Source organism: Musca domestica, unplaced genomic scaffold (genome assembly GCF_030504385.1).
Source record: "Musca domestica strain aabys unplaced genomic scaffold, Musca_domestica.polishedcontigs.V.1.1 17, whole genome shotgun sequence".
NCBI classification, from domain to species: Eukaryota; Metazoa; Arthropoda; class Insecta; order Diptera; family Muscidae; genus Musca; species Musca domestica.
The window spans coordinates 4,231,833-4,247,934 of record NW_026712230.1 but is presented as its reverse complement, the minus strand read 5'-3'; the positions used below and the strand labels follow the sequence as shown (position 1 = coordinate 4,247,934).

Below are 16,102 nucleotides of genomic sequence, written 5' to 3'. Positions count from 1 at the left end.
AATCCATTATACGAAATTTTAATGGAATTTATCTAATAAATTGTAACGACAGCAGTTTCACTCTTGTGCTTCAGACGCAACCATAATCAAAATTAACTTAAAAACTATTTTTTTAAAAACAATTCTTAAAATTACTCCTAAGATAAATGTTAATATTAAAAGTAGAGTTCTGTGAACATAGTCTATAGCTCAGTACACAATTTGTTAAGCGTATGAGTGATTTCATATAATTCATATCACTTAAATACAAAGATTTCATACAAACGACCGGAGTCCATGGACACGTTTGGTCGATCTAGATTGCCAAAACCCCAATTAAACCAGTAAGGAAAGCTCGAAAGTCGGGCGGGGCCGACTATATGATACCCTACACCACCATGCATATTTAGTAGAGCTCTCGTAAAAGAAATGTTTATATTGGGCTTTTCTGAGCTCTATGAGATATTTGGTACCAAATATAATTATGGTAGAGTGCATATTCAGAAAGTTGAAGATTTAAACACCAAATCGGATGAAACATATATATGGGAGCAAATTTGAAATTCTTGCTTCTATGCTAAATTCGGTTGAAGTGCAAAAATCCATTTGTCAATGGAATGATATTGACATTTGTCAAAATTTTTGTTTATAACATTTTAAATGCATATAAAATCAAAGGAGGTAGCGCGGAGCGCCCAAGGTTCAGGTAATATATATATAATATAACAAATGCCCAAAGATATAATACACTGTACCACAGTGTGGTGTAGGGTAAAAATATGTATCAGAATCAAGTTTCACCAAATCGGAAATATGAATCTATCTCTATAAAATTCAGATGTATCTGTGCCGGATGCATTGTTTGGGTAAATATTACACATTCAGCGCACAAAACAATTGAAATCGGACGAAGATACATACGGGAGCTATATCCAAATCTGAACCGATCTCTGTTAAATTTGTTGAGGTATTTCTGAGCTCTATCTGATATATGGTACCAACATCATTGTTGTAGAGTGCGCATTACGAAAGTGGTAAACTTAAAAACCAAATCTTATGAAACATATATATGAAAGCTATAAATATATTAACCCATTTTCACTAAATTTGATGTACTTACTTCTGGGCTGAATTCGGTTGAACGTACCAAAATCGTACATAATAAACCTTAAATGGGATGAAGATGTATATGAAATCTATATCCAAATCTGATCCGATCTTGATAAAATTTGAATCATGTATTGCTAGGCTGAATCTAATATCTGGTACCAATTCTAAATTCGATCGGAAGTGCCAAAATTCACACAATTTGGACTGATATTAGTCATTTGGAGCACAAGAAACGTAAAATCAGATGAATTGCTAGGCTGTATCTGATATTTTGTTCTAAATATCAGTCTTCTGGAGCGCATATAACGAATGAACGAACGAAAACAGAAATATGGGAGCTACGGCTATATCTGAACCGCTTTTCACCAAATTTGAAGCACATGCTTGTAGGCTGAATTCGGTCGGATGTCGGATGATGTTATTAGCCATTTGGTGCACAAGAAACCTAAAATCGGATGGAGATATATGTAGGAGCTATATCCAAATTTGGACCGATTTTCACCAATTTCAATAGGATTCGACCTTAAGCTAAACAAATGTTATTTAGAAAATTTCATCTCAATTGAATAATAAATGCGACCCTTTTGTTTACAAAAATACATGGACAGACGGACAGACAGACGGATGGACGGACAGACGGACGGACAGACGGACGGACATGCATAGATCGACTCGAAATGTGATTCTATGCTGATCAAACTCCATGTTACAAACAAATGCACAAAGACATAATACCCTTACCACTATGTGGTGAAGGGTATAAAAACTCAAACGGTATGCGTGCATCTATGGATTACAAACAGTAACAATGCGTAGTAGAATTAGGTATGGAAAAGTTTAGACACAAAGAAGTGCATCTTGGGATGTTATCAGAGCTGTAAAATAAAATACTGACTTTTTGTTACTATGGAGATATGTATATATCGGACATTAAAAAGTTGTATGGAAACATTGTTTTTGGGAATAAAGTGGCACATCTTCTAATGTTATTTAAACATAAAAAACAGTACTGTTTCAAATTAAATTTTAAACATCTCACACTTAAAATCTAATGGAGCAATAAATATATCCATAAAATAGGTAACTATTTCAAAGAAAGTTTTCTGGAAACACAACAAATATATATTGGAACATGTGTATTTACAAACAATCTACCACTAAATACAACCGTTAACTTACTAACTTTTATCTCCATCATTTTGAAAAATTCGGTTTCATTAAACGAAAGTGAAGTGGATAATTTCATAGACAAAGTTTCCAAATTGAATTCGCCAATCAAAGTTAAATAACTCGAAGATAACATGCAGACATTCCCATAGCTCACCTGCTTCTTCTTCATTTTCTGTGTTGATTTGTTGCCGATTCCGATGCCGCTGCCGTTGCATTTGGTACTTTGTAATTGCATCGTATTAAAGTTAAGTTATTGCACAAAATGCAACATTTTGCATGTTGCATGCAACGCAGTATCAACGGCAATGGCAACATCAACATTTGACTTTATAAATTGTTTTTTAATACGTGCTGAATGTGATTCGTCTTCGTTTTGGAATTTTCGTGTTCCATGTCTGACTGGTTGATATTTAACGGACTGAACTCAGGCACCCTTGGGCCGCTGTCATAAGCAAAATAAAAGTTTACAATAAATGAATGAATGGGTGGTGGAATAAATAAATGAATGAATTATTTATTGATGGCATCATGTCAGAAGAGCAGATGGTTTGCGAATTGTTTCAGAGGTATGTAGTCACAATGGTATACCGGTAACGGTAACATTGAAAGAGACAAATTTAATAGACAAATTATTTGAATGATATAGACTATTTATTTGAATTTCTCTCAATAAAGAAAATAATAATGCAAATAATTCATATGGTTTTGTAAAATTTTTGTACAATGCTATAAATTAAATTTCGGACTAGAATAATATCCTGGGAAAAGTTTTCAGTTAAGAAACTCTATCCTTTCACCAACTTATATAGACTACCTACATCATTTGTGGTAGTGTTCTATTTCTTTGTCAACACAATGTGTCATTGGATTTAGGGTATCCAAATACAGACTACCTGCTCTCTCCAAAACTTTTACTTTTATACGCAGCAGTTTTCCCAAATACCTACTTTAGCTAATGAGTTTTCACTTTTTAGTGCGTGTTTCGCACGAAACAATTTTACTGCTTGTCTATATTATGCGTATAATAACTTGATAAATATTTATAGAAGTGACTTCATTATGATTCGCATTTTTGTTCGAAAATAAAATTTAAGAAAAAAACAAGTAAGCAAAGGCTATAGACGTGCGGGGCCGACTATGTAATACCCTACAACACTACAATATGTTAGAAGCCCCCTTATGTCCAAATCCATATTGGAAGATTTCGCTTTTGAAATTAGGATTTTGACTGGGGACATTTGCCGAATATTTATGCACTCCGTTGTTGTAGTCATTTTACAGCTAAATATAATCCAATGGTCATCCAAAATGCTAGAATTTTTCCCTGTCCTTAACTCTCTTCACGGCTGCAAAATCAGGAAAATTTGTAGTTTTTGGTCCATTTCAACCCCTAATATATTGCGGACATCTTTAAAACCAATAGGCCTAGCCCTTCCGAGCCTAACCCTACCCTTGTGAAAATGTTCGTGAGGATCGGAAGATATTTGCAGTACTTATATAATAACCCCAACCTGTAAGGTGAAAAAATATTAAGAAGTCAAATTGAAAAATCGCATGCGATAAAAAATATGAAAAAATAAAAAAATGTGACAAAATACTACAAAATCATTATTATCATAATTATTGGCGTATTTTTCTGCGATTTTTTTAAAAATTTGTACTTATATGTCAAAAGGGCATTCTGAGTTGACAAAATTTGTCAAAATCGGTTCAGCCATTCTTGAGATATAAGTATTCTAGCTAACATCCCCTTCATATGCATATACACATTGTGTATCATTCGCTATATATATCCGATATATTTACTATCGGCATCTACGTAACGGTGAGAATTGACCGGTTCGTCTATTTGTGATTTCGCCGGGATTAAAAATATTCGCGGTTTAATGGAAAATTTGACTTCTATTTAACACAAATGTTGTGGCCTATTTCACCCACTAAATATTACGCGATGACCATCAAAATTGGAAGGCTTCTGCCCAGCCCTATGCTCTAGGCACATGCTAACTTCCGCGTCAATTGGTCTATAATTGCTGTAGAGCAAGGCTAGGCAAAGAGTATCCCTTGGGATATCTGTGTATTCACCAACACAACTGTAAAAAATAAATTGTTTTGAATTTTCTGTCAAGTTGGTTTTGGGAGAATAATTAGTTTTATTCGAGCAGTCGATGAGAAAGGTGCTGTCGGATATTTTTATGAATACACCGTAAGAAATATTGGATGATATAAATATATCTTACTACATATTTGAAACAAATATTTCCGAAATTATAAAAATTACAACTGTTAAGATGTATATATTTGATTGATTTATTTTTGACAGAATTTGTATAAGGATTCACATGTTAGGAGTAGGAATTCATTTCATATTAACCGACAAATTAACCGACAAATATCCCCGATTTCTATGAAATGACATGTACAGTCTTAGTCAATTTTAGGAAAAATAGCAAGATGCGATGTTTATCATTCTGTTTGTAATTATTACAAATAATCTTTTAGGACAAAACGCAGGAAATGAGTTTCTGATCAGCATAAAATTCTACGACTATTTGCCAGCCTGTGGAAGTCGGTATTACTTTTTAAAGGGTCAATTTAGGTGGTTAGCGTGCTATGTCTGAAATTATTAAACACAAATAACATCAGAATTATATAATATTTCTAAAAATGTTAACTTATATATATTTTGAAGGACATTTATATCATTTTTGTATACCCTCCACCATAGTATGGAGGGTATATTAAGTTTGTAACACCTTGAAATATACATTTTAGACCCCATAAAGTATATATATTCTTAATCAGCATAAAATTCTATGTCGATTTAGCGATTTCCGTCCGTCCATCTATCCGTCTGTGGAAATCACTCTAGCTTTCGTACGAAATGAAGTAGGTTAATGAAATTTTACTCAAATGTATATTACGTCTGCAGGACTTTTGGTATTGAAAATGGGCCAGGTATGTCCACGTTTTGGTATAGTCCCTATATAACAGATTTTTTTAAGTTTCGCATTTGAATATTGTAATGGCTTATGACAAAAATGACCTATGCAGGTCAACGTCGTAATATAGACCCTAATATAATGGCTACATTCGGTATATTAAAGATTTTAAGAAAATTTTTAACGGCTTTTATTTATTTGAAAATTGTCAAATTCGTTCCAAACGGTGGAGGGTATTCAAAGTTCGGCTAGGCCGAACATACAGCTTTTTTACTTGTTTTATTTTAAAATGAATATTATTGAAATAATTTGCAAATATATCTCCGAATTGTCTGATCAGAATATTATTTTTTACAAAGTTGTTTTGAAAACAGAAAATTTAAAATTTAAAGATAACAAATTATTTCTCACTGTGTAAAGAGAGTCAAAAAAACACTTGCAAAATTTTTTTATTTCAAAACACATACAATCGCAAAAAATTTTTGAGGCTCTCTGCCTTGCCCTGCTGTAGAGCAACTGCAAAATCAGGAATTTTTTCATTTTTTGGTCCTTTTCAACCCCTAAATATTATGCGATCATCTCCAAAAGAAATAGGGCTCTATTCTGACCCTAACCCCACCTCCATTCTAAATCGGGCCATAAATGCGACCTGTAGAGTGATTACAAATTAACATGGACAGACGGACGGACGGACGGACGGACATACATAGCTAGATCGACTCAGCTCGGCGAGATAGGAAGATCCTATGTGGGAAACCAACATTTCGAGATGTTACATAATTTCTGGCCCAATCAAACTTATAATACCCCCAACACATAGTATTGTAGAGTATAACAACAGCTGCAATAAAAATTCAAGTATATGCTTCTGCCATGAGGTTGTTTTTAATTTATGGTAAAAGTTTCCATACACTCCACTTTACTATGGAGAGGTTTGCAATTCGGTTTGTAACTACTAAAGGGGGGTATATTCATTCTTGATAAGGATAAAGTTCTATGTAAATGTCTGTCTGTGGAAAACACTTATCTTCCGAATGGAATAAAGGTGATTGATAACATTTTATTTAAATTTATTTCAAGCCCATACAATTTTTATACCCTACACCACACTGTGGCCAGCGTATTATGTGTTTGAGACAGGCCCAGCGTTAAATTGATGATCTCTATAGATCGACTTATGCATGTCCGTCCGCTCATTCGTCCGCCACGTATTTTTGTAAACAAAGCACAGGTCGCATTTATTGCCCATTCGAAAGAAACTTTGCATCATTTCATTTGATTGGCACATAGACTAACCGGAGATAATCGGGCAAAATTGAGATATATTTCCCATGTATATCTTCGTCCGATTTGTCGTTCATTGTGCACTAAATGCATAATATTAGTCCAAATAGGATGGAATATGGCACATACAATCAAATCGAGTCTAGAATGAAGTATGTACAATTTGGTGCAAACCGGTTTATATACTGGGTTGGCCATATTCGACGGACCCATGACCCCTCCAATCGACGAGGCTTGTCCGCCGGCAACATTCTTTGCGTCAATTGAATTTTGTACGGGAACAAATGCAAATCAATGCGAATAATCCGTTGTAAAGTGGACCGAGCCATGCCCAACTGCTGAGAACGGCGTTTTTGGGATGTTCTTGGGAACCTCTCAACACTGGCTCGTACGGCAGCGATATTCTCGGCCAATCGCCTAGGTCGACTTTTATATGACCTCTTCGGATTAAAAAGAGCCTTACCAGTCGAAAATTGTTCGTATAAACGCTTAATGGTGTTCTAAGAAGGCGCACTTCTCACATTTTTTAATGTGTTAAAAGCACATTGAGTTTTCACAATTGACTTCTTCTGTTGAATGTAAAAATCTGCTTGGACTGACGCTTCAAACGCGGTATGTCATTAAGCGATGTGACATCTCTGTCAAAAGTTATGGCATTGCCAGATGGGTCCGTCGAATATGGGCAACCCAGTATAGCTTTAGCTTGCGATTTTTCAAATTTGTCTTCTACAGCGTAATATGAACTGAATACATATCTTTACTCGATTTCAAGTTTATTGTGGCCAAATGGTTAATATAAACCATAATTAAATAGATTTCGGCACATACGAACGAATTTTACCTTCAAAAAAGTGAATGAACTTTGGCGAAAATCATTCAAGATATGGCTATAGGTCCCATATATATGTTTCATACGATTTTGCATTTAAGTCCCTCACAGCTGTAAAATTCCATCACCAACAACGATAGTTGGTGCCAACTAACAGATACAGCATAGAAATGCATCTGACAAATTTTACAGAGATCGCTTCAGATTTTAATATAGCTCTCACATATATATCTTCATCCGATTTCACGTTTATTGTGAATAAACAAAGTAATATCAGCCTGGATAAACCTTCCAAATATATATTTCTTTTAGTATTAAATTATAACTTTTTAATATGCATTCAAAATCGATCCGAACGTTCATTTATTATGGGTAGCTCGACTAAATACGCAAAGTGGTGTTGGGTATCAATTTTTGGCCTTTCTTAATTGGTTGGTAATGTAGGTCAGCTTCCATATAACAGTACAGCACAACTTAATGTACTTTTGAGATTTTAGTCATATTTTCCAACCGAAATGTCTGCAAGTCACTAGTATAAGTTCCAAGGGCACTGAAAATATTCTTACATAGACTTGTCCATTTATGTCCGAATTACATTGTAGATCCCATAAAACCGTAATTCCTAAAATTCGAATTCTGTTAGTATTTTTAACTGTTATTGGCCATATTTTGTCTTATAGGGTAAGTGTGCCTAAGTTCGGCATGTCCCAGTAGTCGGCACTTTTTATTTTTAAGCCCAAATAAATGAAACTATTGTAACTAAATGTATTTTGTTTACTTCAAATATATTGTCAGCTATCTTTGTGTACAATTTCGCTAAGAAAAGATGATTTATTCTAATAAAAAATAAATGTTTGTTTGTGAAGGTCATCAGCAATCCATATTCTTAAGAAAAGTACAATAAAGACGTCGAATCAGTTTAACTAAACAAAAATATTATATTTTAATGAATTAATTTATTATTATTATTAATTATTCTTACAAAAAAATTAGTATGCCGACTGTTGGAACATGTCATACCGACAATTGGCAAGTGGTGCCGACTACTGGCAAAAAGCATTGTTTTAATAAAACTACAAATTTATGAAATTTAGTAAAAAAAAATATATTAAAACTTTATTTATTATTGCAAAAACTATACAAAATTTCGAATCTGAATAAATTAACTTTGTAATAATTGAAAAGTTCCACTCAAAATGGTGAGCGATTAAAAACGCGAAAATCCTAAAAGTGCCGACTACTGGTTTACTTACCCTATGTAGAGACTTTAAATGATAACATGCATTTTGTCCAACCTTTAAAGTTTTATTCTTTCTTACCGCCCCCTCTATCAGCAAATTGTATATATAGCTTCAGATTTTCGTATAGCCCTGATTTAGTACGAGGTTTTTTGTATTATGAAAAGATTTGAACATAATTCTTTATAATTTTATATCTCTAGCTCCTAATAACGGTATGCTATAGACAAATTTCCAAAAGTATTACTTTATAATTTGTGGAGGGTATCATAAGTTTGGCTTGGCCGAGATTAACTGCGTTCTACTTGCTTTTTATAAGCACACAGATCTGCTTGTTTTTACTCGTGAGTGAAACTTGATCGCAAACGAGAGTTCTAGAAGAACACAAGTTTTATCTAGTCCACTTAAATAAAGCAAATCTTAAACTCACAACCCTAGGTTTGGTAGTCGGACATACACAGTCTGTGCCGACGTTAATATTTCTGGGTAATAAGGAAAAAAATTATTTTGCTATATTGAGGAGAGAGCCAAGCCTAAGTCTGACATATCTCATATATACATTAGATCTATTGTTGTTGATTGAAATATTGAGATACACAATATTTGAGAAGTTGTATAACGGTTTTAATTATTCAAAATTTTGACCCCTTGTAAATTCCATATCCACATCAGTAATGGGATTCTCTGTTTCATTTTTTGAGTTACCGAAAAATCAGTAAAATTAATTACTTACATATAATATCGGTAATTAATGAAATTTTTCGGAAAGTTAGCGACCAGTTCTGTCAGGTATCATTTGAGTGTTTCATTCATTTTTCAGCAGGAGCTTCAGCTCAATGTTCCGTATCATAAACAGTAGCGCAAGCTAGAATAGTTAGCCATTGTAGACGACCCGAACAGCTCAACCAGAACATACCCACATTGAGCTGCCGAAACCAAACGAGTCCCTATCCATCTACAAAGGTTTAGCCATCGGCTGCCACACCTGCACTCAGTGAGCTGCTAAACCCGGACGAATCTCAATCCGTCTACGTAGATCTGGGCAGCTGCTCCCGGGAATTTCCACAGTAAACTGCTTGTGTTAATGCCATAAGGCCAAAATCCGCCTCCGAAGACCTGCACCATCCCGAATTTCTTCTCTAATTCAAACACGAACATAGTAATTCTTGATAACAATCAAACAACCAACAATTTCCCGATTACCTTCAAATCGTCAACGCCAACAAATTTGAATTCCAGAACACCTCCCAAGCCCATTCAACATCTTATATTCAATATTTATTTTCAACCCGAGTAGATTGCAATTTATAATAAAGATGAATAAAACACCCGATTTTGACCCCCAGGAAAAGGGAGAAATCTACTCGAATTATTCTTTCGTAAGATTTAGTGGTCCTTATGGAGACCCTGGGTACGGCTGAGCTTACATCGACCAACGTTATACTAGTAATGTTACATATATTAGGATTTGGACATTTTTTAATGATATTTACTTCTTTTATGAGATAAATTAGTTTTTTTTTGTTTTAATTTTAAACTTTCGTCCGGGAGATACCAGAAGGAGGGGTCCAATTTTGCCCATCTCCGAATTCGATCTATGTTTGCACCAAGTTTTTACGATGCACCAAGTTTTGACCAAATCTGATACTCCTTTCGAGAGTTATCATGCGTACGAGACAGAGAGACGGATGGACTGACACCCCTAGATCGACCCCTAAATCGTTTTTTTTTTTCGGTGATACACATTTTGGCCGAAAACTTCGACGTGCGAGGTTTAAATCAATTGATAATTATGATTTTTGAAAAGTTTTATCGGGGAACTATGAGGAGGTGTGTGATTCTAAATGTCCTCAAACGGATTTTGCACAAAAAATACTGGATCTAAAACCGCTATTTAAACGAATGCGTTTTGCCTGTATCAAATGATGTAACCTTTAATATTAAATTTTAACATTTTCTGAAGTTACTACATTAATATTGCGAACTCCAAATCAAAATGTTGTTCTAAAATTTTTCAATATTCCTATATTCTTTGAATCTCATTATATTATGGTGTTGCAAGAGCAAAAAAATACAGTTTTCCTTTTCTGTAATCAATTACGATTGACCTTAGCCAAAAGTGTATTCATAATGGCGTATCATCATCAAACGTCCAGTAGTAACCTGATTCTCATGGGAAAATTTTAGTTGAGCAAACAGTTATTGCAACAAAAAACAACAACAACAACAAGAACAACAATAAGCCACATAAGAGCAATGAAGAATTTCATAGCCCATCTGGCATCGGAATACAACAAAAGTCGACCATTTCTCCAACAATAACCAGGTTTCATCAACCATATCGTTAATATCGCCATTCGTGGTCATATCGGTCATTATCTTAGCCACCATATGTGAGATAATGTAAGCCGAACTGAAAACCAGTTACAATTTCAAATATTGTTGCCAGTCAACACACAATTAGAACAGGCAGAATTACTTATATGAGTTTTGCTCTTGCAATTGGAATTTGTTGTTGTGTTGTGTTTAGTTTTGCAATTATGGTTGTTGCTTCTGTTGTTTTTGTATACAAAATAACTTTCTAACTTGGATTTTTTTGTTTCTCACATACAAGTATTTTCTGGGAAGAAATTTTCAGAACGATTTAAACGATATTTAATCTGTAATTGTAATGGAAATTATAGAATGAATACATTTTGTTTTAAACAATTGCAGAGAAAGTGAAATATTAGTTTCCCAACAGTTTATATGTACTTTAAAGAGGTGGTCATTTTTTTTTTTTCTACCTTATCAACTGAGTGGTAATGAAAAAAAAACTTTGTTTACACTGTTCAATTATAGGTTCATGTTTTCTTACTGGATTATTTTAAAAAAAACATGGACCTTCAGGACCAAAGATATGTATGTTTGTATACATTACGAATTACAAGAAAAAGCATTAGAATGCTCTTGGGCATTAGAATAGTTTCAGATGATTTTAACTACAAAGTCGACCAGGAGAATGTCTTTAGTCCATCTTTCTAATCCAATAGCCATATTATATGGCCACCACTGTACTTAACTTTTTACTTCCTTTATCTCCAAAACATCTTCCACCTCCAACATAATACCTAATAATCCTTTGAGAAACTCGCGGCAAGAATTATAGTTAGTACGGAGAAATCTCTAAAGATGGTGGACTTTTGTCGATTAAACAGAAACTCAAGAAAGGGTAAGATATCAAATAATTTAACTTAATTCCCACTGTATATTAAAAAAATATTTGCATCAATATTCACTTCAAAAAATATTATCAAAAAAAAAAAAAAAACAGTAAAGAAAGTCTTAAAGTCGGGCGGGCCGACTTTATGATACCCTACACCACTTTGAATATTTAGTGAATATTCATATAACAAATAAAGTTTTTTTCTTATGGGAAATTTGTGAGAATTAAATCATACCAACTATGATTATAGTTATAAGTTAAAGTCCAAAGGAACTAATATATAAGAGGTATACCCTCCTCTGAATCGATTTCTACTAAATTTGCCCAGGCATTTGTGCCTTTTCAATTCGTGCTTGTATTACACGTTTGGTGCACAATAAAAGGCAAATCGGATAAAGATATATATGAGAGCTATATCCAAATCTGAACCGATGTCGATCAAATTTGGCAAAGATATTTCTGAGCTGTATTCTCCGAATGTCGTTGTTACGAACATATAACAAATCGAACGAAACTTATGTATGGGAGCTAAAGCTATATCTGAACCGATTTTCACAAGATTTGACATACTTGTTTCTAGACTCAATTTGGTCGAATGTGCAAAACTCCATAATTTGGCCTGATATTGCACCTTTGCTGCACAATAAAAGGCAAATCTGACGAAGATATATATGGGAGCTATATCCAAATCTGAACCGATTTCAATAAAATTTAGCAAAGGTATTTCTGAGCTGTATTTGTTATTTTTCCCCAAATACCATTGTTACAGAATGCATATTACGACTGCGGAAGACAAAAATAACAAATCGGATGAACAGTGTATATGGGAGCTATAGCTATATATGAACCGATTTCGATCAAGTTTACCATATTTATTTTCAGACTAAATATTGTCGTATGTGCAAAATTATATATAATTTTTGGTGCACAATGAAAGACAAATCGGACGAAGGTATATATGGGAGCTATATCTAAATTTTAACCCATTAACCAATTTCAATAGGGTTCGTCCTTGCGCTAAACAAATTATTTGTGCAAAATTTCATCTAGATCGTACAAAAAATACGACCTGTACTTTGTGTAGAAAAATACATGGACAGACGGACATGCATAAATCGACTCAGAAAGTAATTCTATGCAGATCATCAATATCAATATGGGTCTATATCGTTTCCGTTTGTCTGTTACAAACAAATGCACAAAGTCGTAATACCCTGACCACCTTATTGTGTAGGGCATAAGAAACGAAAATTTTCAATAATCTTCGTGATAAGTTTTTTCCTGAACTTTTTTGTTGACGCTTTAAAGTAACATAAAATGTCATTTTAGGTCAAGGTGTCAAAGAAGGAAATATTTTACACAAAATTTCACTATAAACCTCAGAATCACGCATCTATGTGCAATAGTTTTCTTGGAAAATACATTCAAACTGTACTAAAAGAAAAAATTATGCTTTGATTCTTTTCACTATTTATTAGACACGTATCCAATCCGAATAAAATCACCCTTTATATGACAACTTTTGGTTAAAAGTGTTAAAGGAGGAATTATTCTACATCAAATTTCATTATTAGTCTCTGAACAAAAGAAATTTGTACATTCAATATGTACCATGAAAAAAGTATCATGAATTTTTGTTTACAAAAAACGATAACTACTTCTTAAACAATTAAATATTTTCCCTTATTCTCTGCAAATTTTCTTATAATTTCACTGTACAATTGCCAGTTTGGAATGTGAAAATACCAAGTTTATTTTATAGAACTTGTATATAGATAAAAACTCTAAAGAAGTTTAGGATTTTTAGGCTAAACGTTGGTGAGGACTTTGTATAGTCTTGTATACAAAGGGGTTCCTATAGTTTGAGATATCTTTCGCAACGTTTAAGATAGAGCTTTGAAATTTGATAGAGATCTATGGATTACATCCAGAATAATTAGTACAGAAAATTGATCTTGTTATTCCTTTTTTTTTTTTTTTTTTTACTATAAGGATAACTCCGATTTCAAGTTTTTTTTACGATTGACAATGTTTCCCATTATATTTCGCTAAATATTGACATCTTGAGTTCTTATTATGCAGGAACGATATTTATTTCGAGTGTCTTGACCGTGTTTTTCAATCGATATGGCTTTAACCTGGTTTCTATGGGCATGGAACACTTTTTTATCAGCTTCCTTAAATTCCCGATGATTCCAAACAAAGTACATATACTTTGATCCTTTCCCAATTTCGAAGACAATTTTGTGTCTTCCAGATTAAGAGTTGTAACTATGAGTACTGTTTTCATTAAATGATGCTATCTTATCCAAAATTCTAGAAAAAAGTAAACATTTGTGAATCTTTATTTAAATATCAGTCAAGTTATATTTTTTCCTGAAAAACATATACGACTAAAAAGTAATAAAAACTGAATCCATTTTTTTTTAAATAGGAATAGAGCGAGAATTCTGATATTTGGAAATCCGATTATCTTTATCAGATTTTAGGTTTATTGTACATCAAATTGCTAATATCAGCCCAAATGGGCTGAATTTTGCCACTTCCGACGGACTTCAGCCCAGAAGCAAGTACTTTTAATTTTGATAAAAAACGATTCAGATTTAGCTATAGCTCCCATATATATGTTTCATCCAAATTGGTATTAAAGTCTCTCACATGCTTATATGCACTCCACAACAATAATATTTGCTACCGGAAATCTGATATCGCTCGAAAGTACCTCCGCCAAATTTTACCGAGATCGGTTCAGTTTTTTATATGACTTCGACATACATCATCCGATTTTATGGTTACTGTCCCCTATGTAATATGTATGTAATACCAACCCATATTGGAAAGAGTTTTTCATATTCAACCGATTTTTTCCATTTGGTCAAACTCGGTATGGTATAACTAACTATTGCCCCAATAAACATTTTTATACCCTCCACAATACATAGCATGGAGGGTATATTTAGTTCCTCATTCCGTTTGTAAATCATCGAAATGATAACTTTAGATCCAACAAAGTATATATATTCTTGATCAGCGTAAAATTCTAAGACGATTTAGCCCTGTCCGCCTGCCTGCCTGTCTGTTGTAATCACGCTACAGTCAAAACGAATTAAGATAGGATGCTAAAACTTTGCACAGATCAGTCTTTTGTCTGCATGCAGGCCAAGTTCGAAGATGGGCTATATCGATCTACGATATCGTATAGCCATATAACGGTACCCCCGATATTCGTTATTTGGATGATGTTACCCACCTTTTTCAATGGAATAGTCTGCAAACCTAAACAAGGTTTTGCCCCCTGGAAGAGAATTATCTATATAGGTCCACTATGTCGTATAGCCCCCATATAACGGTACACCCCGATATTCGGTATTTTGCTGATTTTCGCCACATTTTTCAGCGAAATTATCGGAGTTTATTGTGAGAACTTTGCCCCCAAACTATAGAGTTGTCTATATTGGTCCCATATATCGGCACCTTTCGTTATTCGGTATTTTTACGATTTTAACAGATTTTTTAATGGATTTCATTTTTTTGAAAAATTTCTAATTCGTTCAAAATGTTGGAGGGTATTCGAAGTTAGGCCTGGCCGAACTTACTACTTTCTTTACTTGTTTCATATAATTTTTATGGAAGTCATTCGTGCGCTATACAGCAATGTAATTTCGAACTAGAGATACAAAAGCCCCTGTCAAGTTTGTAAAAATCGATTCAGTGTTGGATATAGTTTCCAAATTGTGCCTACTCTAAAAATATGATACGCATTCAAATATGTTTCTTAGTTGGTATGATCTACTTCACATAAATTCCCAATATAACCTTTTTTTGTTACGGGAGCTTCACACATAATGGTGTCTCTACTAAATACGCATTGTCGGCCCCGACCGACTTTTGACCTTTCTTTACAGGTTTTATATGCAGAGGGAGAAATGCATTTCTTGAGATAGATGAAGAATATTTATATCTTTGACGTCAGCCTTTTAAAATAATTCTTTATTGGAGTTTTTTGCGCCAACCTACAAAATACGGATTCAACCCTAAAAAGTGTTTTTATATTTTAATTTTTTTATTTAAAATTTTTACTTTTTATGTTTTCTAGAACCTGTAGTAGAACTTTATGACAAATAATTTTATAAAATATTTTGAGTTGCTAAGTTTTTAGCCATATTTTAAAAAAGGACCAAATCCGAAAAATGTTATCTACAATATTACCGAAGACACTATATACTTAAAATGCACGGATTCCGAGAAATCTTAATCCGAAAACTTCTAAAAATGTGAAATTGACCACCTTTTTTTTGTTATTTTTCTAGTAAACTTTCTAAACGCCGATAGAACGAGATCCGCT

At 33.6% G+C, this 16,102-nt stretch overlaps 1 protein-coding gene across 1 annotated transcript in view; it reads right to left on the bottom strand.

Moving 5' to 3' along the window:
* Positions 1–16,102, bottom strand: part of LOC101898254 (uncharacterized) — a 474,481-nt gene that overhangs the window by 403,160 nt on the left and 55,219 nt on the right. The window lies entirely within an intron of this gene.